Source organism: Triturus cristatus, chromosome 4_2 (genome assembly GCF_964204655.1).
Source record: "Triturus cristatus chromosome 4_2, aTriCri1.1, whole genome shotgun sequence".
Taxonomy (NCBI): Eukaryota; Metazoa; Chordata; class Amphibia; order Caudata; family Salamandridae; genus Triturus; species Triturus cristatus.
This window is the reverse complement of record NC_140586.1, coordinates 318992785-319017405: the sequence shown is the minus strand read 5'-3', so window position 1 is coordinate 319017405 and position 24621 is coordinate 318992785. Positions and strand designations below refer to the sequence as shown.

Sequence of the window (24621 nt, the reverse complement as noted above, 5' to 3'; positions counted from 1 at the left end):
TGATACTTCAACCATTCCTACTTTTTTTAATTCAATTCAATTTTATTTATTATGATATGGAATTCTGCAGAACTCCACATAAAAATACATCTTAAAAACACATTTAATTCCACAAAAATTACCAATGTAAATTCATATTGTCATTTCAACTAAAAGCACGGGTGAACATAACAGTAACAGTCGGCCTTGAGGTTTTCCTACTCCACGCTCGTCCTTTACCATAATGGCTGCCAAATGCTTTTTTCCTGCTTTATCCGCTGCCGACCCCTAGTCTTCCGTTTTACTCCCGTCTGCGCATGCGCGTACGTCAGGCACTGCACGTAGGCCAGCCTCTGGAGACGCTCGGCTCTCTGCCGCAGGGGGCGGAAGCATCGCTTTATTCCAAACTGCTGCACCAGCGGTGTGCTGTGTGCCCGCAGTGAGAGGGCTGAGGGCACTGCGCTGTAGAGCGCTGCTCTGTTTCTCCGTCCGTGCTGAGGGCGAGGGCATCTGAGTGCTGGAGGATCAGAAGGTTGTCCAGCGGGAAGGCAGTTCAGCGGGTGAGTGTTGGATGCAGCAGCAGCTACAGTGGACGATAGCTACCGTTGTTGCTCAAAGAGAACCGTCAGGCTGACTCCAGGGAAACACTTTTTAAGTTGTGCATAACTTTTTATTTAATTACACTTCTATTTTGTGTGACGTTCACTGTGTAAGACTTTGTTGATGCACACATTTATCACATGACATATTTCACAGTCGCTACAATAAACTTGGAGCAATAGATAATCCAGACGTATTCCGTATAATAGATGTCAACTGCAAAAATACCTGTGTAGTTTAGCACTTAGAGAAATGTAATACTTTATTTTCCAGTTCTATCCAGCTGTCTTTATTTTTATATTACACGACTACGTTTTGCATAATTTTCTTTCTTACTATTTTTGCCGCATGATCCATTTCTAGAAATTATTTATCCCAAACTCAATTCAAGTTATGGTGTGCGCTTTAATTATCACTTTACTGGTCCCTCTTTTCGCACTGCGCACCGCACTTAAAATCGTCATTAGGTTACTATGTAAATACACTCTATTGCAGCTTCCTTGATTCCAGTTCTCACGGCTCATTAACGCCTCCGTTACAGCGCAGGGCACACTTGGAAGAGTAGCAGCTCTCGTAACTTCCCTCCGCCCTTACTGCCTTGAGCGGGTGCGTTACTACATCTGGCTGACCGTGCGCCTGTTTTTGAAGGAAAAGGAGTGCAGCTGCCAGAATTAACTATGAAGTGAAATTTCAAACATTTGGATCTCCGAACATCAGCATTTTGGTGCATTGCGAAACTTACCCCATAATAGTCTGAAGTATGCATTTTGTCTCGAGGTTTGCAGAGGACTGTGGTGGGAATAGCATGCATTTGGATCGATTCATTTCTCCAGAACTTGACCGGATAGCAGCTCCAGTCCTGTGAAATTAAGATGCTATCCCCTAGCCGCCATTCACATTCTTATGAGTACAACAGATGACCTGCTTACACCTTTGTCTAGTACTAAATGTGACTCCTTTTATTGCACTGATCACTCTACTAGTTGCTTCAACATCCGTTGAAATTCATTAGGCTCGATGAACGATCTGCACCTTCTCATGTCCATGCCAGTTCTTTCACTGTACTGACTAGTACATTATTCACCACCCACGTATCCCATCAAGCAAGGGGGAACTAGGGATTGTTGAACGCTGGCTCTGCAACGCCGATTAACTTTTGAGTTGTACCCCTACATCTTCCGAAGTGCTTTAAAGGCTTTCTTTTCCAGATTTCTGCCCATCTGGACATGAGTGGTTCTTTCTATAACAAATCCCCTGTACCTATTGTTGACGCCGTTCACTTTGTACAGGTTACAAATACCATGAATACGTTGGGTGTGGCACTGAGATTACTGAAATTGACTACTGAAGTGCATTGTAATTGCAACCTAGTGCTTCATTCCGCACTAATGCCGTTATTAGAGTGCATTTGGTCAAACCTGCATCTGCTACCAACTGAAAGCCTTGTCCTGTGCCTAGCTCTCGCAGTTATAGCGACAGACTATCTAGTGGTTGGACAGTTGTGCGACACAGCTCATGGGTAAAGTCTATGTTTGCACCAAGTGTCTGTCAGACATTGTCTAGTTCATGGATACTCACAAACATTTCCCCAGGGGCCACAAAGTATTGTCTGTGGCTTGCCCAAGGGCGGCACCGATGCCAGCAGGACAAGGATCGGGGTGATGAAAAGTGGGGGTACGGTGTGGACAACAAACCGAGCCTTCACGTGACTTCTGTCTGCCACTGACGCTCTATTCTCATGAACTAAGAATTAAAGCCAAAGCATTAGCTTCTAATGTATAGCGTGAGAGAAAAAGAGATACTCACCTGGTGGCTGAACTGCAAAATACAGTCGGAAGCTTTCCGACAGCGTTATAGCCCTTCCGACCGACTCAGTCGGTTTACAGTCCCACCGCCCGATTACGATGTTCACAGTCGGAAAGTAAACTGCCCGGTCATTCCGACTCGGTTCTGTCTGGCTAGCGGAGTATTTCTGTCAGTCAGAACCGCACCGTAACCCCCTATGGACGGCGTTTCGGCCATCAGGATTACATTGTCTGTTTCTAACAGCCATTCCACGCCAGACTTTCCGACACAGAAAGGCTGTTGGAAAGTGACTTTTGGGGCCCCCCGACAGGGCCCCCTAGCCCCAGCAGCCTACGGTTGGTGGCTAAGGGGTACCTAGTGTACCCCCTGTACAATACTGCACTGTGTGGCAGTCACCATGGTATGCCTGCGACAAAGTGCAGGGTGTGTCTCCCCCTCTCTTCCCCCCCCCCCATCTCTTTCCCCCCTCTCCCCCCCCTTCTCTTTCCTCCCCTCTCTTTTCCCTCCCCTCTCTTCCCCCCCTCTCTTCCCCCCCTCTCTTTCCCCCCTGTCTCTCTCTTTCTCTTCCCCCCCCCCCCTCGTTGGAGCCTCTGTTATGGCCGGTTCTCGGGCATAACATGAGCTCCCATAGGAATCAATGGCAATTTGACTGAGCAGTGTTCGGTCACATCGTAATTCGGCAGGCGGAATTACCGACCGCAAGTCAGTCAGTCCTGAGTCCAAGACGGTGTCGGGCAGAGGCATTCCGCCCGAGATCGTAATGAGACCCTGAGTGTGATAGTTAAGATATCAAGAAAAATACCGTAAGATGTAAGATTCCTTAGATGAGCGCAAGAGTAATCAAATGAGAGGCTAGGCCTTACAGCATCCAATGACTAGGATTTCATCAACACACACAATGTTAATTAAACGATAAAAGTAATTATTATGTATTAAACAATCAACATTTAATATGTTGCTTCTTAGGAAATATACTGAAAAAAGACGGTATATGCAACTTTATTAAAGGAAGGTGCCTACAAAAGAAGAATTGTTTAAGCTCGCTCATTTCATGGATGATGTCTGCCTTGGAGAAAGGGAGGGCCTTCGAGTTAAATGTCTTTCCATAATTGGCTAGTTCCAGTGGTTTTTAGTATTTATAAATTAACCAGCACACCCCTTAACATATGATTTTAAACATATATTTCGTTTTTTAGGTATGTTCTACTTTCATGTTGGGTACCTTTTTAATGTAGTTAAACATTTTAACTGTCATGAAAAGGATATTGTTTCTAAAATCGTTTTACAAACCCAGCACATACCGTGAAAATTTAGTTTGGGAACCATGTAGTTGGTTTGTTAACACTTTTTAGATCTCAGCCACAAACTGCTTTTGCTGTCTGTTGGATAGCCCTTTTATTTCCAATATGTACAAACTAGGCTCAGGGTCAGCCCCTTGCTTATGATTGAATGTCTCCGTGGGCTCCTCTTGAATTGATGGTTTGCCATTTTAGTATAACAGTTTTCTGATTGGTCGATTTGTATGCTTCTACTGCTCACTTTGCTTGCCTTCAAGGAACTACTATTTTCCTTTTCCTTTGGGTCGATCGAGTGCATGTGTTTTCATGCTCCGTATCCTGTCTCTCTTCACCTTGCCACGCCACATTCGTTCTCCATGTTGATCGCCCAGCTGCTCTTTTGTTGCTTCCTTCACCCTCCCAATCCCGCAAATGTTTTAAAACATGCCCTCCTCTGCTCCTTCATTGCTCTCCTCCCCCTTTCTGCTTTTTATTCATTGTATTTTTTTTGCACCCATCGCGCTGTGAGCTGGCATGCATCCTAAATTTTTACCCATTTCCAGATGGGTGTCTATAAGGACGCATGCAGGCACTAAGAAATTGTTTTTCATCTTTTAAATACACCTGTTCAACGTTTTCACTTGAATCGACCGCAGTCGTTTTTGAATTGGTTTTTTCAAATATTACACATGGATTTAAAATAGCCGCAGTGGGTATGTGCACATCCATTGGCAGCCATCTTTTAATGCGTCTGTAATATTTTTGCATACTTATTGAAAGATGGTAAGGCCCATACGTTTCACTCCTGATACTTATTCAATTTGTCATTTTTTTTGTCCTATGTACCTAAATGTCCAGGCGGTTTCTGACCCATATGCTGTTTGGAGTGCTTTTTTCGGGGTGAGAGAAGGTCATTTTCTACTCCCCCTCGGTGTGTCACTACCCTCTTTGTTGTTGGTGTGCGCTCGCCTTGCTGGCACAAGGCAATAAGATTTTTTTTATTTTTTTATGTTGCTTTTCAACAATATTTGTGATCATGGAGCGTTTGTTCTCCACCTTGTAATAAGCTCATAAGCAAAAAAAAAAGAAAGTTAAATTCTACTCTGCCAGTCCGATTTGGCTGATTGGGCTCTAGGACAAATTGATTTGATATTATTATTATTATTATTTTTAAAAACTAAAAGTTTACACCAACCAAAAAGCTCTGTAGTCAGGAAAAGTTTGGCGTATTTATATCCTGTTTTGGGTGTAGGGGAGAACAAACAATCCTTTATACTTACAATGGAAAATATATTTTTGGGAACCACACACTCTTGCCCCCTCCTCCAGTTAGCCAACAATATTAAAAGCTCTAAGGTATATGAATACTTTTTTGTGCAGTTTCATGGGGCGGAGAGGGCAATATTAATGATTCAAAAAGTGCTTTGTCAAGGTAGAGTATCGCTTAATCATAGTTATGTTTCAGTAATTTGCTTGTTTCAAAGTGTGTGTATATACAATATGTTTATGCCATGGAAGTGAGGATACATGTGCCCCAATAGCTCATTATTTAGAGCAGATATACTAATAAATGTACATTTATTACTATAGGGGGTGTGGAATTTAATAAAATATCTAGTTGTTAATGGGGAGGATGCTTCATAAATCTACTTGTCCTGTAAAAAAATCCCCTTGTCCCTTTTATGCTATGTAATGCGGCGACAAATTATGGCAGCTATCTCATTATATAAGAGCTCTGAAATAGCCTCTCTGATTATGCCAGGGCACCTTAAATTCTAGCAATTCCCTTATGTTGCCACATTTCCAGAGTTCTACATACTGGGGCTGAAGGTAATGGTAAGCAGAAGTTGCAGGGTTGGAATGCCCTTTGGAGTCTGTGCAACCATGGCAGCCATATTGATCGACAAATCGCAGAGGTTGGTATTTTACCGAGCTCATGTTTGCGGTGGGCGAGATTAAAGAAGGAATAAATGCCTTGACACGCAATAAGGCCCCAGGCCCGGATGGGATCCCACCTGATCTATTTTTGTCCCAGGTTGATCTATGGGCGCCTATACTCACTCGAGTTTTTAATACGGCAGCGGAAACAGGAATGCCCAGGTCATGGTCAACGGCTTGCATCGTACCCCTGTTTAAAAAGGGCAATAAGAGTGACCCCCAATGTTATCGTCCGATCTCACTAATAGATGTGACGGCGAAGGTACTAGGCAAGGTCATTTTAAACCGTTTGTTGGTCTGGGCTGAGGAAAATGAGATTATTACTGACTCTCAGTACGGTTTTAAAATTGGCCGTTCCACAACGGACCAGTGCCTTAACCTTTATAATTTGGTGGCAAAGTATACCGTGGCAGGTGAGGGGACGTTTTTTTTTGGCCTTTATGGATCTGACCGCGGCTTTTGACCGGGTAAACCGTAAGAAGCTGTGGGAGATCCTAGAGCTGCTCGGGGTTGATTCAGGTTTGATATATATCCTAAAAACACTACACCTGAATACAACCGCTCAGGTTAGATATAGTAATGAGGGGAATCTTACTGAACATTTCTCATGTACCAGGGGTGTAAGACAAGGCTGCATTTTGGCACCTTTTTTATTCACATTATATATAAATGGTCTGGATAAAGCTCTTGTAGAGTTGGGGGTAGACTGTCCAAGAGTTGGTAAGAGAAGTATTCCGGTCCTCCTGTACGCGGACGATGCGGTCCTTTTGTCCCGTACAGGGAGGGGACTTCAGTCTCTTATAGATGGTTTTAGTAGGTTTATGGCAGATTTAGATCTATCTCCCAATCTTACAAAATCATATATAATGGAAGCAGGGAAAAGACCGACAAAGAACTTTATCTTTAAAATTGGGGATCACAAATTAGAGCAGGTCGAGGTTTTTAATTATTTAGGGATAATATTTGACAGACAACTCAATTTTAAAACACTTATCTCAGATAAATGCAGTCAACAAACGAGCACGATGGGTTCAATGTTGAATCGTGCCACGAGATTAGGTCGTTGGTCACCGAACAAAATATTGCATTTGTATAATTCAATATGTTGTTCAAAAACCCTATATGGGAGTGAGGTATGGGGTTTCAGAAATACCTCCATGATACAGTTGGAGGAAAATAAGTTCCTCAGAAGGCTTCTGCAAGTACCTCCAAGTACGCCTGCCTACATTGTCCATGAGGAGCTAGGGCTTCCTTATATTAGTGACAGGCTAAGTATCAAACCGATAATGTGTTGGATCAAAATTTGGACCAACCCTGAGGCTAGCCTAAGTAGACCAATAATTAAGGTCTGCATTAACAGAGATAAAGGCTATCGGATACCCTGGATTAAATACATAAAGGACACCCTGAAGTGGCTGGGATTTGCAAATTATTTTGATGAGCCCACGACCCTGACGCCTCAAGTAAAAGTTGTCATAAAGTCTGAACACCTCCGGCGTCTAGCTTGTGCAAGGGAAGACAGTGAAATATCGAAAGTCTCAGTGAGAGCCCACATATTAACGAAGTCTTTATTAGGCTTAGAACCCTATCTGGCGTGTATCTATAACAAAAATGATAGATTTTTAATGACTAGATTCAGACTGGATCTTTTACATCATATTTCATCCGTCCCCGCAGGGTACACAAGAGAATACCCTACATTTTGTATTTTTTTGTCCCTTTTACGAGTACCCACGGGCACTATTTTTAAAAAATATTTTAAGAAAAAATAAATTTACCCAGGTAAGGGTGGCACTCCTGTATCTGAAACTTTCTTCCGATCCTTTTACATTGTTTTGCACCGTGAACTTTCTAAGATTAGCTGCTAAACTAAGGAAAACTAGACATGAGGTGGAGACAACTTTGTCTTAGAGGGTAGGGAGGGTCGGGTATTGTAAATAAAGCCGTTTTTTTTGAGAATTTTATGCCTATTTTCACCCTACTGTAGTTTTAGCCTAGGATTTAATCAATTTATGAAAGAACTGGTATATTGTATTTGGGAAGTGTTATGATGTTTTTAAAAGACATAGTTCACATTTTTAACCTCTTGTCTTAATTCAGCTATAATCCCGTATTTTTAACCTTATATCGTTGGTGCTCCCTGTACCAATTTGGTCTAATCCCTGCACTTTATAAACCTTATCTTCGCTGCTATTTTAGAGGTATTCTGCTATTAAGTCATCTTTTGATTTCTATGTTTTAATGCTGTTGCTCTGGTTACACCCTGAAGATATAAAATATTTGAAACATTTTATCTATGTTTATGTAATGTTGAAATTTGTTAAATGTCATGTTCTTTTGTGGATATTTTTATACCCGAATAAAGATTAATTGACTTGACTTGACTTGAGTCTGTGCAAACCTATTAACTTTAATGTTTGAAGAGTTTTCACCAAGTCTTCTTCTCTAATCTTTTCCCATACCGAAAGAGGTTGGAAATTTACTCCTGACAATGGCAGACATAAAACTTCTTCCAAGGTTGGGGGAAAAAAGTGGTTGGAGGGAAAGTGAACCTGAAAACAGTCAGATTTCGCATGAGCAAATCCACACCTGCAGATTTGCTCATCCTAAAATGCAGTTCACAAACATTTTCAAGGAGTATTATTTCTTGGCCTACTTCTGTTAAGTCTTGTGAATTCACAAAAGCCGTATTTCTGCACTGAATGCAAGGACATGGGTGTAATTTTGAGACTTTATTTAATAATTGGGCCTCTAATTAGGTCTGGTGTTAACCCTGACCTGTTGTGTTTATTAAAATTCTCTCTCTCCCGCTCCCTCACTGTGAGTGACTGCATTCTGTTCTTTCACAAGGAGCATATCGGCACAGTCATTTTGTTCAGTGCCGGGAACTACTGTGGCAATGTGTGCTTTTTCAAGCCAAATTTTTACAGCTTTTGCCAATGTTTGTTATAATGGTGAGGGCCCAGCAGCTCCCACACCAGTAAGATTTTACAAAAACCATGCCTAAACAAATCACGCATTGACAAAACCAAAAGGCTGGCCAACAAATCTTATTAAAACAGGTTACACCGATTTTCCATTATGAATATGTATGGGAAATACTAGCATACATCAACACATTTTACTAAATGATGCTGCAAAGAAATGGTATTTAAACTTTTACTGTAGTTTAGCTAAATGTTTTTTCCTCCTTGCATTTGTTTACAAACATTTGATTTTGAAAGCAAACAATCATCAATTTTGCTTTCAAGCTTCTGCAAATATTTGCATCTAATCAGGGTGCATTCTGGGATCATTATACATAGCCTCATATTGCTCAACATTGAAAACGTGTGTAAATGTTTTATACTGGATCCACTCTCAGTAGTGCAGTCTGAGCTTACAAAATTTACTAAGAGTGCTCACCCTAATGATAAAGGCTTTGCATCAATGAACCATAAATACACGTTTGAACAGCATTAGCATTTGAACACACATATTACCTTAACTCCAGGCAATGCCTTTCCCTGATCTATAATGTGGTACTGTAAACTGGCAGCCAAGGGTTTGTGCTGTAGGGGCCTGGGCCTACTTGTCCCAAGGACAAAATTCACATGAAAACTTGTTGCCCATATATGTCCAGGGCGTCGGGCTATAAGAATTCTACATCCCTGGGGCCAAGGCCGAAATCCAAGTTTATTACAAAAGTATCATGAAAGTCATCTGAGAATTGTCGTTCACTGCCTGATAAATTTCTTGCTACGATTGCTTTACACATGGGCACAACTCTCTTATTAGACACAAGGCCTTTTCAGTGTGATTTAAAATTATTGCACACATTAATCTCCTTGAGCTCTGGTTTTGGTAAGTACTTAAAACAAGTATAATAAAATAACATGGCTAAAAACAAATATACAGATCTGGAGAATGAAATATGAGGTTTATTGTTTTTGTTAAAGGTGAGGAGGGCATCATGAACCACTTGAGCCTTTGCCTCTCATGGGCTATGGCTCTGCTCCACACTCGGGAGATAGATAGATATATAATTCTATATCTACTTAACAAGTACCTGTTTAATAGGTACCATATTGAATTCATAGGGTTCTAGTGATATCATAACCAATAAGGCCGAAGACCAAGTGGTTTATAGATGTCACCAGAACCCGGCGACCATTTAACGTTTTATATATTTTTTATATTACATGTTTATTTTGCTGTGGTTGTCATCAAGAAGCTGTTTTCTTCCAATTGTAGGGAACAGTGTTCACTCCTTGTGTTTATTTTCCATGGAAAAAAATGTTGATCAAAGATTTGGACAGTGCTGGGGAACAAAGGATTTATGTGATTCTGTGACTATTCTGTTTACCACATATGTCTGGATTTGCTACATTTGACACATAATTTGTGGTGAATAAGAGACTGAAAACATTCGTGGATTTATTTATGTATTTATTTAAAATAATTTTGTAAAGCGCACTATCACCGTACAGTTATCCTGGTGCTGGGGGGGGTGTGTGTGTGGGTGGGTGGGTGTGTGTGTGCGTGTAATAAATACATACACACAACCCCCCCCCTCTTACTGCCACTTTGTTTACGTGGCTCTCCAAGGACAACTTGTTATCAAAGGTGACTCCCAGATTGTGCACAGTGTCAGATTGTTTTACTTCGCTTTCTTTGGTCAGTGGCCAGAAATTCAGGTGAAGTTTCATGGGGACATTTGTCTCTGAACAGCACAGAAACACGGTTTTGTCACCTTTGAATTTCAATGAGTTACTCGTGTACAAGTTAAAAAAAAGATCTGGCTGAGTGCCGCTCCCTGTGGTACTCCATGTTCAATGGTCTTCAAATTAGAGCAATAAGGAGGCAACAAAACTGCTTGACAGTGATCAGACAGTTGAGAGCTCGTCCAGTGAAGTGCTGACCCCTGTCCTGGCTAATCTTGCCAGTAGTGTCTTATGGTTCACCATATCAAAAGCAGCTGAGAGACCGAGCAATATCAGAACCGCTGGCAGCTGCTGACCGCCCTCATCTGTAGCATGTTCATGCCCAGGAGCAGAGCAGATTCCATGCATTGTCCTGGTCTGAAACCAAACTGCTGCTCCTCCAAGAGATTTTGGTCTTACAGATGACAGGAAAGTATTTTACTCACAAAACATTTTAGAAGTTTTCCAGAAAGGACTGAAGCGATATAGGCCTTTAGTTACTGAGGACCAGGGGTTCTGCTGATGGTTTCTTCGGTAGGAGTGTGATTAGAGCCGTTTTCCAGGCTATTGGAACTCTACCAGTTTTCAGAGGTTGATTGCATATCTTTTGTATGGGGGGGAACAGTTCAACTGCCATGTCTTTTCAGACTCTTGTGTGGCAGCGGGGTCTAGGGGTTAACCAGATGTAGTGGACAAAGCTAAAGCTCTAAAACTCTCATCAGTAATGGGTTCAATAAATTCAAGATTACTAATGTGGCTGGCAGGAGAATATGCCCTGTACCTCCAAGTCATGCCAAATACTATGGTACAGTAGGAGGAGGACGGCTCATATCGGCCCCACCATCCAATACACCATTACGAACAAGGCGTAGGAACGCCAGTGATCTCCTGCTTTGCCCACCAAACTGTCTGGACTATAGTGGACACAACAGTTATGAAGTGATCTGTATTTTTCTTTTAAACTTCAGCACTTGGGCCAGGTGAGGGTGGAAGATTTAAATATAACTATTCCCTCCACTGGCAAGGCAGGGGGGCGTAATCAAATCCCCCTGATTAAATCTCCCTTCCACAGAGTGGTTGTTGGTATAGGGGAGGATAGTTAGCTATTTCTTCCTCTCCACACCCCACACGCCCCACACACCTTCTAGATTCTCCCCTCTGACTTAAGCAAGGTGACTTCCCGAACCCTAGCTTTTCATCCCTGCATTTACCTAATACAAGGTAATCAAATGCCCCATGCATTTGATTGAAGTACGGGTAAAATTTAAGTTTTGTAAGCACCCACACTTTTAGCCAAGGCACAGAGGTTGCCCAAAGGCACCCCTTATTGTAGGATGTATGTTCAAGTCCAGGTGTCCCTTACATTTGTGCAAGGTGGGGTGTATTACATTGCCCCATATTCACTTGTGTGTTATTGGGGGCCAGGTAAGCTAACCCTTTCTAATTTTGGCAGTGATGAGGGGAGTGGAATCCACTTCTGTCCCTTTTTACTAGACCAGGGAGAGAAAAGAAAGAACGCTTCCCTACCTTTGGAGTGTAATAGGGGTAGGGGTGGAGTCTAGGCAATCCCCCCTGAGCTAGAAAGTATATATTTTTCTTCCTCATGCAACATTATGTTTCTATCCCGTCCATGGAGGGATATGAGTGTGGGTTGTGTTTGAGTTAATTGGTTCTCATCCATCACCCGCCTTTGGTACAAAAGGGGGTTAGATCTGCAAAACTGAGTGTACCCATAGCTCTCCCATGTAGGCATATTGCAGCATGTGCTAACATAGGCTAGCCTTTTTTTTTCTTTGCCATAGTTCGCAAAACATAATAATGTAAGGGAATGATGACTCTTGATGTGCCTCTACATTGAGTATTTATAGTTTGTGAAAATAAATTGTTAGCTGATCACTTCCAATTAAAATGCACTCTGAATTAAAATTAGTCTAAAAACAGCATAATTTCTATGTCAATGATAAATCAATTTAACAGTTGTTATAAGGGCGCTTTCTCATAAATTTATTTCTGGTTGAAAAAACAACACAGTACTGACTTTAGATGTATTAAACTACCCTTAAATTTAATATAATTATAACAAAAATCTATCAACAAGCAGTGATACATTGCTGTTAATCATGAAGTGATAGAAGATGTGATTTATTTGATGTAATATGCATCGCAAGACGGTGGCGCACATTACACTTCAAGCAGTGATGTCATACGTGATGTAATCAATGTTATAATGCCATGATTGATGCCATGTGATATAATTCGCAAAACAAGGGGCGTGATAGGTTATGGCTTGCACTGCAGACTAACTGGTGAATTTAAACGGTTTTACTCGTATGAGCCAGAACCATACCCCGTGTCTCTTTTCACTGAATATATACTTGTATAGATATAGTTGCCACATGTGCATTTAACACTTGCACTTTCACTTATATTTCCAAAACATCCCAAAGCAAATTCACCACACCAAGAAAAGGCACAAAATGTCAAAGATTTCTGTGCCATTAAATTCTGGGGGAGTTTCTTTCTGCGGTTTCAGATTTGTGTGCTAAGAAACTTGCCCAGGGTAAAACTCATGTTATTGTGAGAAGTGAATGTTTTTGCCCACGCCCTTTTCGTTTTTAAATCGTTTGACAAAGTGTCAGAGCCAATTTCAGGAGTCCACGGGGCAGGCAAAGGCTACTGGGCCCAACTGTGGCGGTGGAGGCCTTTTACTCTTGCTCTTTTGGGGGCCTGACATACTATGGATCCTGAATAGGTGTCTCAAGTATTACCCCTTCAGCACTTGACTACCAGTGGTACGCTGGTCCAAGGCGTCCCGTGGGGGTTTGGGGGAGTGAAGTAGGTGCAAGGCATACACAAGCACAGAGTAAAAACAGTAACCCCAATAAGCTGATTGTCAAGTCAAATACCCGCTTTAATTATAAATGTAGTATTTAACTCGTTCCGTGATCATGACGGAACCACGCCGTCATGAGCCACGGTTGCCGTGTGCTCATGACGGAGTGGTTCCGTCATGTTGCGGCCGTTGGCGGCCTAATTCCCCGCCTGTGCGGGCGATTAGCGCTGTGGGCGGAGTCATGACGGAACCACTCCGTCATGAGCACAGCCCAACCGTGGCTCATGACGGAGTGGCTCCGTCATGAGCACCGCGCCACCGCGCTGCCCCCCCGCACCCCCCAGCGCTGCGGCGGAATTTCCGCCGCAGCGAAGGGGTTAATGCACGCACACAAAGTACGTCAACAACACACTATATGTCTACAGTCCCTTGAGATCGGAGTACTGGGGTTGTCGTAGACAGTGTCCCCACGCCCCCCCTTCCCTTCTAATGGGCCAGGCTACTACCTATTCGTTAATGAAGGTGACTTTCAGATGTGTTCCATGCTACAGCGCTACAAAGGATTGTTCTGGCCTTCAGAGCCGATTTCAGCAGCGCTATACTCGAAGTTCATGTAAGTCCCAGAAAGGCAGTGCTGGCCTAGAACAGTCTTAGCGGGCCTGGTGCAGCGTGAGTTCAGGGAGGACTGTGGCGCATCTTCTTGGGCTTCTGCCTCTCGATGATGCGTCAGGGCCACCATAGTCTCTGAAAGGCATGTGGCAGTGTTAGACGTCTCCCAGCGGCTTCCTCATTGTTCGGTAAGGGTTATCATGGACAATGGTCTCTATGTCAGGTCCCTCTTCATTTATCTCCTGGCAGGGATCCTCTTAGCACATTGTTACAGGGCAATGGTGCTAAGATTCATGGTTGTCATCTCCTGGCATACAGGAGTCACTGACTTTCAGCAGTAAGGTGATCGCCCCCACCTGGCATAGGTTGTGTTGCCCACTGTGCATGAGAGGAGTGAGCGGCCTTCACCTTTACAACAGTTCTGACCAAACGATGTCTCAACAGGATCCCCTCTGGGACTCGCTTGTTCCAGGCGTTCTTGTCCTCCTCACAGGATCCTTGGTCATGGCAGGCAGAAGGCTTATGCCCAGGCTCAGGGCAAGTGGTCCTCACTTTCCTGGAGATGACGACTCACACAAATGGGAGACTAGCAGATCTTGCTTGCCCATCCTGGTTGTAGCAGCTCAAAGTCTTTTTGATCTTCTTTCCAGGCTGATGAACAGTTTGTGGGACTCCTGCTCCCACTTCTGTAGTCCATATCCAGATACCGATGCAGTGTCTGGTCCTTTTTGAAAAATGTGTTACGAGTGTTGACTCCTTTGAAGTACTCTCTCCTCGGTCCTGTCCTTTTTCAAAGTGACAGTCTGTCAATACAGGAGCATCTGTAATTCTGATGGACCATTAACATAGGCGGAGGAAATAACCGGGGGTCATGCCTGGCTGTCTTCTTCCACTAACATGTGCCTCACAAAGGTTCAGAGGCCTAAGCCTTCTCCTCTACAATGATTCCCTGATACTAAAAGTGCGAGCCTCATTGGACCCACTATCTTGCCTGCCAATAAGACCATATGCCCACTGGCCAGTAACTCTTCATTGAATGAAAGAGACCGTTGATGTGCACAAGGGATGCCCTGTTCCCCTGCTTCCAGTTTTAGAACTCCACTCCAGCCCTTGGGAATGTTAGAAATCGGTATCTCCTGTGTGGGGGTTGCAGTTTTCACCTCCAGCTAGCGTTTTCAAGCCCTGGGCTTCCCAAATGGATCCCACAGGCCTCCATGTTATGTTTTGTGCACAGGTACTTACACGACACAGCAGGCACATGCAAGCATCACATGCTCCCTGGCACTACATATAGTCCTCATGTAGGCCAAGGATGAGTTAAGTACACAGCAACGTAACTTTACATTAGTGGGCCAGTAGGTGCCATTCCAGATACACAGCTAAAAAGGCCTGTTCACATGACTTATGAAACACAAAAATGGTGTGCTTCCACTACTGTGCTTGTGTCACTTAACTTCTGGCAAGGGCAGTAGCTCTCTACAACTGAGGGCTGAGCTTGGTGCGCCCCTTCTAGTCCAACATGACAGCGTTACCATTAGACAGGTCTAGGTCATGGCGCACATGCATGATCTGTGTTCGCCCATGACCAAAAATCAGATGTCCATGCAGCTGGGGCACTCAGGGTAAGGGTACACATCTCTCACCATGCAGGGGACTTTTCTATCCTAACACAAAGCTTCACCAAATTTGGGAGACTGTTTCCCCAAAGGGTGGTGTGAATTAGTCAGCAAGAGGGTGGTCGAGAGGGGGGTAGGGCTACAGGTATTATGGATTACAGCATGTGATTTCCTATGAAGAGAGAGAGAGAGAGAGAGAGAGAGAGATTTTGCCAATATATGCAAACATTACAGAAATACACAATCTGATTGGCTGCGTTGCATTCCCTTTGGAAATATTTTCTGAGGTAAATCATCTCTTCTGTTTCACATCAAACATCAAGAGGCTCATATGTCTAGGGGAAACTACAGAAGTACATCCTTAAAAACAAATTCTGCATCTATCAAACATCATAAAACGTTTTCTTTCTTTTTTAAACGTTCCCATGTTTGCGAAAATCAGAAGGAAAAATAACAGCACAGTGGGAGCCAATGCTGTATTATGCATGCCATGGCTCCCACGTCTGTAAATTTCTTACCGGTTTGTACTCCGACCCAGGATAGATAAAAAAACACATAAGTCTCTTCACCTAAAGGATTGAGTGTTAAAAAATAAAATCCGTAAAGGACCTTGCTACTCAATCTTGAAGGATTGTATTGGGCCTGCATTCTCTCATGTCTTGTCTTCAGGGTGTGAGACTGTGCAGGTGGTGCAGACATTAACTGCAGCCTATGGGAGACCCCTGATGTACCTATGCCCTGGTTACCTCAGTACCACATACTAAGGACTTACCAGGGTACATCAGTAGCTAATTTTGGAGGTACAAAAGTACTTACCATGTCAAATTTAGGAAGGAAGCACAGTGACTAGGGTCCTGATTTATCAGAGTCCCAGTTAGACTAGTCAAATAAACATACTGACACCAGCGAAAAGTGGGGGTAACCATGAAAGCAGATTCTACTTTCCTAAAAGCCTGAATCTGGCAAAGCTATACTTGTACCTTCAACCCATCTGGTCCTACTATCCAGATTGACCTCCCGAAGTAGAGCCAGAGTAGCAGAGAACTTAAATCATAGTAGACTGTTGGATAGACCGCTGTGACTGGGGCAGGTTTTGGCAAAGGTGGCAAATTCAGCCAGGGACGATGCCTTTTGTGGAGGTGGCTGAGGAAGAGAACCATTGTTATGCAATCATAGAATTGGCCATCGGCCAGACCTCGAACACATCCCCCATCCGGCCTACCCATCAGGATACGTAATCTGTGAACCTACCTCTGACTGTGGAGACCTAGCTTTTTGACTGATGCCCGGTGGAGCTACTTGATAGCTAAAGAGGAGATGGGCTGTGGACTACCCCTTCGTCCGTCAACTACCCAGCCGGTCTTTGGGCAGAACTTACTTCGTCTCTCCGTTGTATTCTCCCTCCTACCCCTCTACTCCACCCCCTTTCTCCTTTACGCTCCATTTATCCCTCCTCTTTGCTCTTTAATTGTTTTCCTGTTGAGACCTAGCTGTTTGGCTGATGCTTGGTGGAGCTACCTGATAGCTAAAGAGGAGATGGGCTGTGGACTTCCCCCTTGGCCGTCACCTACCCAGCTGGACTTTGGGCAGACTCTCCTTCGTCTCTCCATCCTATCTCCCTCCTACCCCTTTACCCCATGCCTTTACCCTTCTAAGCTCCATTCATTTTCGTTTTCTATGCTCTTGAAATGTTTTCTAGTAACTGATGTAATTTTGTGAAACCTTATGTAAAGCGCTCTGATACCTCCGGGTCTAGCCAGCGCTATATAAAACTCAAATAAATAAATATTAAAATAAATTAACTACTCCACTCTCTGTTAACCACGCTGACCTTTCCTAATGTACAGTAATTTCTTTTATTAACTTTGCCTTGCCCAAGGGCATGTGATATTTCATGCTTCACCTCCTTCCTTACCCATTAATCTGGCCCCGATTGGGTATTTTGTGTATCTAAGAAATACCGTCCTAGTCTGTGAGCTACCCGCTCTGGAAGCAAATACCCCAGCCAGTGGACCTGGTAGGGAGGGTAGGCAAACTCCCCCATACACTATTGATCAAGACAGGAGGTAATCATGTCCTACACCTACCCCCATGCGACCATGTTTAAGAAATGCGTGGCAGCTTACAGATATGTCGCCCTGTGTGTCCAAGCGCACCAATAAAAATAAAAAAAATCACAAATGTTAATAAGAAATTGGCATTGCACAACAGTTAGCAAACACATGTAGATATATTAAAAAAATATTCTTTAAAAAATTTTTTTTTTTTTTACATTATTAAAATGTTTTCCTGGGCAACATTCTGTTCACGGTTTTGAACAGAGTACTGGGTTAGCTCCTTAACCCCTTAAACAGAAAATATCAGTCCAGCCCGGGAGAGGTGACCTTTGTCCAATTGCTGTGCACATGGAAGCGACAAACATTGTGCAAAATGGGAGAGGGTGTAGAATTGCTGAATATCTCTATCCCTGGCTAAGGCAAAGGGTGCAATAAATACTACCACCCCCCAACCTTTGGCCAAGGTGGGGAGTTTTCCAATGACCCCTTCCTTGGGAAAGGTTGCGCAATAAAAACTCATTGCCCTAATACAAAAGGCCCTGAGATTCCTGGATGCGAAAGGAACTAAGTAAAACCTTTTCCCTTGGGCAATAAGGTGCACAAAGTCCACTCCCTGCTATCTTCTCCAAAGCGATTAAAAAGGGTGGTCATTATTGGGCATTTTGAACTGGAGTCATTATTGCTTAGTGTTACCTGGGAATATTGTCTAATTTGTGTATTGAACCATTGATGCTTGGGTGCAATCCAAATTGAGTTTCCAACAAAAAAATGAAATCCTCCCAAAAAATCTAATGCTAATGGTAAATTAAGATTGACAGGCTGCCAGTAACGTGTATAACACAAAACCAAAAAATATGTGAAATTCATGCCATAAGTGCATTGAGCTAATCAGCTAACTTACCTTTAGCATTATAATACTATCCATTTGAGTATAACCTGTGGCCTACCAACTTGCTTTCAATATGACATTAACTTTAAGTAGATGCTTGAAGTAAGTACATTTATTAAAATGCATTATACCTCTGTGGTATGAGGAAGAATTTTATTTTTCACTGATCTTGTCAAAGCAATTCAGATTGCTGACACATTGTTGTAGTTTGCCTGCATTCTTGGTGCAGGAATGTGGCATACCAGCTTGATGAAATCATAAAGCAAAATATATTCACTGTAGAGGAATGCTGAAATATATTTAAATAGTAGTTGAAAACATGTTCTTTCCTTGCTTTACCTATATGTTGGGAGTTGCATTTACAATCTGTGTTCAGTAATGTTGTGTGAACCCTGGTCACAGGTCAAGCTCCTTGTGTATCACACAAGTCCACCAACGAATTTTAGGCACAGTCTAGAGTTGATGTTTAGTGAACCTGGTCTGTCGATAGAGAAAAGGAGAGATTGCCTAAAACGGTGGCCAGAAAGGTGGCCGTACCCAACTCCCCCTTGTTCCCCTCCCTGCAACTAAGATTTTGTGGCAAGAAGTGAGCATCTAACTTCCAGGGTTACTCCATTAGACTTGATGGGTGAATATGTACACACTCTGGCTCTTTTTCCTAAGATGCCCGCATAAGAAGCTACAAAGCTATTTTGGAGGTGGCCACCCCTTCCACATTGAGCAGAGTGTCAGAATGTGGTTTAAATTGCTCAACCGCAGCACGATGAGCAAAGACAGATTAGCAATGTACAGCTGCACCTTGGAAAAGACTCTGGCTAGAACATGGGAGTTTTGCACTAGTGAAGTCTGAGAATTCTAAGGAATCTCTGTCCCCATCAGCAGGATAGACCACAGATGAGGTCTTGAGACCTTCCTGGGCTGGTGGCACGTTGACTGCCTGGGACAAATGGTGCGCTGGGCCGGGATCTGGGGCACCCATGGAGATAAAATGGAAGACCACAGATATGCACGGAAGTGAGTGGATGCTGTGGAGAGGCAGTGCCACCACAAGGCGACCAGGGAATTGAAGACTGATGGCTCATTGAGAAGGCAGTCAGAACAAGTTGCCTGACAAAAAAATATTAGAGGAGCCCCACCTGCAGCAATAATGTCATGCTGAAGATCGACCTGTATGGCACCTGGAGGCGGGACTGTGGAAGAAACCCCAAGGGAAAGCCCATTTCTTAGTTTTGCCCTGACATCCACCTATCTTCCACAAAACCCAGTTTCTTGAACGAAACAGATCTGCTTTGCACATTTGAAGTCACTTCCCATGCAACATATAGGTGAACTAGTGGATCCAACTTACCCAAGAAAAAAACGTAAGAGAACAGTGACAGGGTTCCAGCTCCCTTCTCCCCAGGGACAAATACAGTCCGTGTTGCCCCACTGTGCCCTTTAAGGAGTGCTCTTCAGGCCCCTGACCCCATTCTTACTACTATCTTCCTTCTCATCCTCTGCAGCTTAGCCCTTCTTTCCTTGCCCATCCTGATAATACTTCTCTTTTCACACTTGGGTTGAACAAACTACTTAAAGTCTAGGACACCAAAGGGTAGTAGCATGTCACAAGCAGATACTATCTTTATTAATGAGAGATTGGCCCAATGGGGCAGACATTCCAAGTACTCAGTGTACCAACTTGGACCGCAGACTGTAATAGACCATAGCAAATCCAAAGGTCATTTTTGGTACTGTGTGGAAGAGATGTGTCCTCCAGATGTTGGTCACTGTGGGTAGAGATTGGCCTGTGTTTGGTATTTTTCATATGATGAATAGCATTTAGAACACTGCTGTTGTAAATTGGGATGTCTGTGTTCATTAGACATCTAAATCAAATGCTGGGCCTATTGTTGTGATCTATATATGGTGGAGCTTTAAGGTAAACATGGTTTGAGTCCACGGGGCATACATGGCACATCTTCACTAAATACCAGCTCCAAGTATGAACTTTCCATTGCCAGCTGACCACACAGTTTCATGGACTGCCGCAGTATCTTAGTCATGTATTTCATGGAGATTTTCTTTTTTCATTTTTAGGCTTGCCTCGACAGTGTAGCTGTCTGCAGAGCTTATACGAGCTCCTGAAAAAGCTTTGAGAATGACTGCAGAGAGAGAGAGAGGTTTAAGTTTATCCAGCATGTTGATCTTCTTCCTTACTTATTTTTTTTAATTGAGCCGCATTTGTGCTAGTCCATTTAAAAAGTAGTGAGAATGCCTCTGCTGTGCCATTGGCTGGTATCCCATGCTGCCCCGGTCCCGGTTAATGAGGACACAGAACCATTTATTTATTTTTTACTTTTTTTTATTTAGAGTTTTATATAGAGCGTACAAGACACTTTCAGGTGACAGAACACTTTACAAGAATAAATAACAAAGGTAGGTATTTATTTTATTTGCAGAGTTTTATGTAGTGCAACAAACGGTAAGCAATATACATAAATAAAATATAAGTTATGTAGACAATAGTTACATAAGCAAATGGTAAGAAGATAGATACAAACACATAGTCATAAATACCGGCATGGGTGAAGTCCAATGGGTGTCAGAACGGTGTGTAGATGGCTGGGAAACAGAGGAAATGGCGCGGATCTGGGAGATATGGGCGAAGGCAAGAAAAAATGGAGTGACAAACAACCAGGAAAGTTTTGCTCGTTAGGAGAGAGGGGTATGTCCTCCGTTTGAGAGTAATTTGTTATATATAAGAATTTTTCCTTCTTTCCTTAAGATAGTTGTGGATGGGTCGCATCTGATTGCCGGAGGGAGAGAGTTCTAATTTTTAGGGGCAACTCCGGAAAATAATCATTTGTTGGTTTCCTTTTTGTTGAATTTTTGTGGCTTCAGTAGTGGGGAGCTTGGGGGCGCTAGAGAGCGCACTGCAGAATGGCTGCACGCTAGTGCCGCTCCGCCGGTCGGGGACACTATTTTGCCAAGAACTCTCGCTTTTGGTGTCTCCTGACAAGAAATGAGCATAGAATAACAAATCTGAACTACTGCTCAATGAAATTCATGCGTCGGATGCAAATAATTCACTGCCGCCACACAGAAATTCAACTCTGAAGGTGAGCCCCCCAGCGCAGCAGGCTGAAAATAAAATGGTGGTACAAAAGGGGGTGGTGATGGACGGAGCATCAGAACCAATCAAACACTCACACCCAGTCAACAGATCTGGGTTTAATCCATCACCGTTCTTTAGCCCACTCTGCCACCCCAGTTCAGACATGGCCATATGCAAATAAGTCTGACCCTGTGCCTCATGGGAACAGTCCAGCCCGAACTGCCAAGCCATGCCTTCCCTGGACCGGAAACAAGCTTCCTAGGACCGGTTTCTGGCATTTCAGCCGTCTTCAGCCAGGCTTGCTTGAATCCAGTGGCAAAGTGAGCAAGGGACTCACGTCTGAGCATACCCTGCCAACTTATGGCGAACAAAGCGGTACAAAAGGGGGTGGTGATGGACGGAGCATCAGAACCAATCAAACACTCACACCCAGTCAACAGATCTGGGTTTAATCCATCACCGTTCTTTAGCCCACTCTGCCACCCCAGTTCAGACATGGCCATATGCAAATAAGTCTGACCCTGTGCCTCATGGGAACAGTCCAGCCCGAACTGCCAAGCCATGCCTTCCCTGGACCGGAAACAAGCTTCCTAGGACCGGTTTCTGGCATTTCAGCCGTCTTCAGCCAGGCTTGCTTGAATCCAGTGGCAAAGTGAGCAAGGGACTCACGTCTGAGCATACCCTGCCAACTTATGGCGAACAAAGCGGTACAAAAGGGGGTGGTGATGGACGGAGCATCAGAACCAATCAAACACTCACACCCAGTCAACAGATCTGGGTTTAATCCATCACCGTTCTTTAGCCCACTCTGCCACCCCAGTTCAGACATGGCCATATGCAAATAAGTCTGACCCTGTGCCTCATGGGAACAGTCCAGCCCGAACTGCCAAGCCATGCCTTCCCTGGACCGGAAACAAGCTTCCTAGGACCGGTTTCTGGCATTTCAGCCGTCTTCAGCCAGGCTTGCTTGAATCCAGTGGCAAAGTGAGCAAGGGACTCACGTCTGAGCATACCCTGCCAACTTATGGCGAACAAAGCGGTACAAAAGGGGGTGGTGATGGACGGAGCATCAGAACCAATCAAACACTCACACCCAGTCAACAGATCTGGGTTTAATCCATCACCGTTCTTTAGCCCACTCTGCCACCCCAGTTCAGACATGGCCATATGCAAATAAGTCTGACCCTGTGCCTCATGGGAACAGTCCAGCCCGAACTGCCAAGCCATGCCTTCCCTGGACCGGAAACAAGCTTCCTAGGACCGGTTTCTGGCATTTCAGCCGTCTTCAGCCAGGCTTGCTTGAATCCAGTGGCAAAGTGAGCAAGGGACTCACGTCTGAGCATACCCTGCCAACTTATGGCGAACAAAGCGGTACAAAAGGGGGTGGTGATGGACGGAGCATCAGAACCAATCAAACACTCACACCCAGTCAACAGATCTGGGTTTAATCCATCACCGTTCTTTAGCCCACTCTGCCACCCCAGTTCAGACATGGCCATATGCAAATAAGTCTGACCCTGTGCCTCATGGGAACAGTCCAGCCCGAACTGCCAAGCCATGCCTTCCCTGGACCGGAAACAAGCTTCCTAGGACCGGTTTCTGGCATTTCAGCCGTCTTCAGCCAGGCTTGCTTGAATCCAGTGGCAAAGTGAGCAAGGGACTCACGTCTGAGCATACCCTGCCAACTTATGGCGAACAAAGCGGTACAAAAGGGGGTGGTGATGGACGGAGCATCAGAACCAATCAAACACTCACACCCAGTCAACAGATCTGGGTTTAATCCATCACCGTTCTTTAGCCCACTCTGCCACCCCAGTTCAGACATGGCCATATGCAAATAAGTCTGACCCTGTGCCTCATGGGAACAGTCCAGCCCGAACTGCCAAGCCATGCCTTCCCTGGACCGGAAACAAGCTTCCTAGGACCGGTTTCTGGCATTTCAGCCGTCTTCAGCCAGGCTTGCTTGAATCCAGTGGCAAAGTGAGCAAGGGACTCACGTCTGAGCATACCCTGCCAACTTATGGCGAACAAAGCGGTACAAAAGGGGGTGGTGATGGACGGAGCATCAGAACCAATCAAACACTCACACCCAGTCAACAGATCTGGGTTTAATCCATCACCGTTCTTTAGCCCACTCTGCCACCCCAGTTCAGACATGGCCATATGCAAATAAGTCTGACCCTGTGCCTCATGGGAACAGTCCAGCCCGAACTGCCAAGCCATGCCTTCCCTGGACCGGAAACAAGCTTCCTAGGACCGGTTTCTGGCATTTCAGCCGTCTTCAGCCAGGCTTGCTTGAATCCAGTGGCAAAGTGAGCAAGGGACTCACGTCTGAGCATACCCTGCCAACTTATGGCGAACAAAGCGGTACAAAAGGGGGTGGTGATGGACGGAGCATCAGAACCAATCAAACACTCACACCCAGTCAACAGATCTGGGTTTAATCCATCACCGTTCTTTAGCCCACTCTGCCACCCCAGTTCAGACATGGCCATATGCAAATAAGTCTGACCCTGTGCCTCATGGGAACAGTCCAGCCCGAACTGCCAAGCCATGCCTTCCCTGGACCGGAAACAAGCTTCCTAGGACCGGTTTCTGGCATTTCAGCCGTCTTCAGCCAGGCTTGCTTGAATCCAGTGGCAAAGTGAGCAAGGGACTCACGTCTGAGCATACCCTGCCAACTTATGGCGAACAAAGCGGTACAAAAGGGGGTGGTGATGGACGGAGCATCAGAACCAATCAAACACTCACACCCAGTCAACAGATCTGGGTTTAATCCATCACCGTTCTTTAGCCCACTCTGCCACCCCAGTTCAGACATGGCCATATGCAAATAAGTCTGACCCTGTGCCTCATGGGAACAGTCCAGCCCGAACTGCCAAGCCATGCCTTCCCTGGACCGGAAACAAGCTTCCTAGGACCGGTTTCTGGCATTTCAGCCGTCTTCAGCCAGGCTTGCTTGAATCCAGTGGCAAAGTGAGCAAGGGACTCACGTCTGAGCATACCCTGCCAACTTATGGCGAACAAAGCGGTACAAAAGGGGGTGGTGATGGACGGAGCAGCAGAACCAATCAAACACTCACACCCAGTCAACAGATCTGGGTTTAATCCATCACCGTTCTTTAGCCCACTCTGCCACCCCAGTTCAGACATGGCCATATGCAAATAAGTCTGACCCTGTGCCTCATGGGAACAGTCCAGCCCGAACTGCCAAGCCATGCCTTCCCTGGACCGGAAACAA

The 24621-nt window shown here is 44.4% G+C and overlaps 1 protein-coding gene across 1 annotated transcript in view; it reads left to right on the top strand.

Moving 5' to 3' along the window:
• The first annotated feature begins 334 nt into the window (after positions 1 to 334).
• The window catches only part of PLA2G4A (phospholipase A2 group IVA), a 737221-nt gene continuing 712934 nt past the window's right edge, over positions 335 to 24621 (top strand). The window contains exon 1 of the mRNA XM_085601661.1: positions 335 to 539. The gene's annotated coding sequence lies outside the window, so the exon portion shown is untranslated. The remainder of the gene's footprint in view (positions 540 to 24621) is intronic.